Source organism: Arachis ipaensis, chromosome B08 (assembly GCF_000816755.2).
Source record: "Arachis ipaensis cultivar K30076 chromosome B08, Araip1.1, whole genome shotgun sequence".
In the NCBI taxonomy this organism is placed as follows: Eukaryota; Viridiplantae; Streptophyta; class Magnoliopsida; order Fabales; family Fabaceae; genus Arachis; species Arachis ipaensis.
This window is the reverse complement of record NC_029792.2, coordinates 21,238,953-21,242,298: the sequence shown is the minus strand read 5'-3', so window position 1 is coordinate 21,242,298 and position 3,346 is coordinate 21,238,953. Positions and strand designations below refer to the sequence as shown.

The following is a 3,346-nucleotide window of genomic DNA, read 5'->3' as shown; positions in this document are numbered from 1 at the left end:
AGATTAAGAACTAATTCATGTGTTATGAGTTTTTGAGATAGAGAAAATTAGATTTTCCAATTTATATGGAAGAAGGTGATTTAAACTTAAAAGTGTGTCATCGTGAACTACTATGTCTCCATACCGTAGTTGTCTTTATCTATATATGATTATAATTATTATTACTATTATTATCATTACTTATTTTCTTGGGTTTTATATTGTTATTGTTTATTACTACTATAATAATATTTTATGACCCAATTTAAATTTTATGCTCAAAAGAGTATTTCTTGATTCAAACACTAAAAAAAAAAAGAAAGAGATTATCTCCCTTGACAATTAATTAATCTTTCAATTATGTATTAATTTATCTTGCAAACATCACTAATTATTTATCTTTAACTGATGAATGATTAACATCCATCTATTGTGTATCAATTGTTGTTCCCAATTATGACTATAGATAAACTACGTATTCACAGAATTACAATTACAATTCTTTCATGCCACTTTATTTCAACATGTACTGAACAAAATTATTTTCAGCATCATAGCATTACCCAAAATTTAAATCACATACAAAATATCTCCAACATTTTATGTGTTCTGACAAAAGATTTCTTTTCTCCCATAGCAATATTAAATTCACCTAAACGAAAATATTAAAAAAAATCACACATCTTTTCACAATATTTAAAAAACTCAGCCTCATAATTTCATAGACACTAAAAAGTAAAAACAAATTGGGACGGGCTGAAACGGGTTGGAAAGAACCGCTAGCCTTACCACCACCACCATACCCGCTAGCCCCTTCAAACACCCCCGAAATCCAACCCAAAATGAAGACCCAAAGCTTCTTCATTCCACCGCCCATGTTTTCCTCATCACCCTCAACTTCCCTTCCTCAGTTCCTCCAAAACCTTACCTCTCTGGCTCTATCACCCACTCCTACTCCCCGCTAGACTCCACCAACCACCGTTCCCTTGCTCTCGCCCTCTGTTTCCTCCTTCCTTCGCTGCGGCATTAGGGAACTCCGAGAAAGAATCGATACCGTTAAGAACAATCACAAGATCACCGAAGCATCACGTCCGCCAGGGTCCGACGGGACCAAGAAGCCGTCCTGAACGGCAGGCCCTATACCGAGACGCTCGTCGAAGTCTTTCACGACATCAACTGCCGTCTCGGAGCGACGACGTCCCCCTAACGAACGTCAGGACCGGGAACTCCGTCGCCCTCGTTGTCGTCACCGGCCGGCGGTTTCAATAACACCGTCTTGAAGAAAGCCGAAACTCGGATCCAACAGCTACACAAGCTTGGCTTGAATTGCGTTGTGATAAGCGTTGAGAAGAAGGGGAACGCGTTTTTCAGCCGCAAGGGAAGTGTTAGGGTTGATAGGTTCGTAAGTTCAAATCATTGCTGATGATGTGTACTCACTGTTTGTTACAGAGGAGGTTGACAAGGTTGAGATTGTTTTCACCAAGTGTGTCATTGGTAAGTTTGATCCCGTGATTCAAATTATGTTAAGTGAAAGGCGAGCTTCGCCATGTAAATGGGAACTGCATTGATGCCATTGATGATGAGTATTTTAAGCTGAGGAGGAAGGAAGGGAGGTTGGCAGTGGAGAGGGATGTTGCTGTGAGGGAATTCGCTGCGCCGCCGGTTATGGAGTTCTAGCAGGATCCGGTTCAAATTCTTGATGCTATGTTGCCTCTGTATTTGAACAGCCAGATCTTGAGGGGTTTTCATGAATCACTGACGAAGTGAGCTTGCTGCTAGGATGGCTGCAATGTCTAATGCACCCGATAATGCTGTCGAACTGAAGAAGAATCTTTCGGTTGCTTATAATCATAAACGGCAGGCAAAGATCAGAGGAGAGATATTGGAGATTGTGACTGTAGCTGAAGCACTAACACCAATTGATTGACAAGTTGTAACTTTTTTTTATCTTAAATTTTGCTTTGAAATACCAAAATCTGTTAATTATTATGTAGAACATGGGATTATGAAGTTTGCCAACATTGTTAACTGCAAGTAGGACTAGATTAAGGAATGAGAACTATAGTGGCCAATTTTGACCTGTAATCCTTTTCTGTGTTGTTGTATCAAAGTGAAAATATATTTATTCTTTCCTTGATATACTCAGATTGCTTATGTTTTGTGGTTTTCTAACCAAATGTATGAGTTCACTTCAGAAAATTTGGCGAGTCTCAACATTTTAAACTATACTAAGTTCGGCAGATAATAAAGGTTGTTTTATTACTTATCTTTCTCTTCATTGTTTTCTGATTCTGGTTTTACATGTATCCTTGTATATGTCGATGATCTGGTTTCGGCAGGAAATGATTGGACTGAGATTGTAAAATTACTTGATAACAGGTTTAGGATCAAGGGTCTACATGAATTCAAAATTTTTCTTGGTCTAGAAATTGCTAGAAGTCAACAGGGTATTGCAGTGTATCAACGCAAGTATACTTTGGACTTGCCAGATGAGTTTGGGTTGATGAATGCCAAAGCGGCCACCACCCCAATGGTCTGACATTCTGATAATCTTCACCATTGGAGGTTGATTGGGCGTCTAATTTATCTAGCCAATACCAATATACGTCATGATATATATGCTTCACCATGAATAAGCTTAGTCATTTTCTTGATTATGCCACTAGCAAGCACTTCCAAGCTGCGCTCCATGTTCTTCACTACCTCAACGTGCTCCAGCTAGGGGAGTGTTGTTTTCCACCTCTGATGAATTCACTTACTACTTTTTCTGACTTATACTTGGGTGCTTGCCCTGATAGGCTGATACTCGCCATTCTGTATCTGTATTCTTATTCTTTCTTGGGAGATCATTGATATCTTGGCGCAGCAAGAAGCGGCACACAATAGCACATTCCTCAGCTGAAGTTGAGTACAAAGCAATGACACTTGTCACTTGTGACAACCAATCGGCTCTTCACATTGCAGCTAATCTAGTTTTTCATGAGCGTACTAAATATATAGAGATCGATTGCCACATTGTCCAAGATAAAGTCTGAGGAGTAGTGAAGCTTCTCCTAGTATATTCAGCTCACCAAGTCACTACCACCTAATCCATTCATATCATGTAAAAGCAACGTAGGGCTGATCAATTTTCATGCATTCCAGCTTGAGAGGGATGTAATTGAAGATGTAAAGTAATAGTAAGGATATTGTATTAGCAGTAAGTTAAATCAGCATATTAAATTAGTTAAGAAGTTAGTTGATGACATTAGCAATTAGTCAAAAAAATGTGATATTCATCACTCAAACTATCTCTACTAGTCAATTTTTTTTTGTCTCAATTTCATATAGAGTTTCATCAACAAAATTATATTTTTAAAAGTATTTA

The 3,346-nt window shown here is 38.2% G+C and overlaps 1 pseudogene; it reads left to right on the top strand.

The window, feature by feature from the left end:
- LOC107610715 overlaps nt 1–2,109 on the top strand; it is a 4,183-nt pseudogene extending 2,074 nt beyond the window's left edge.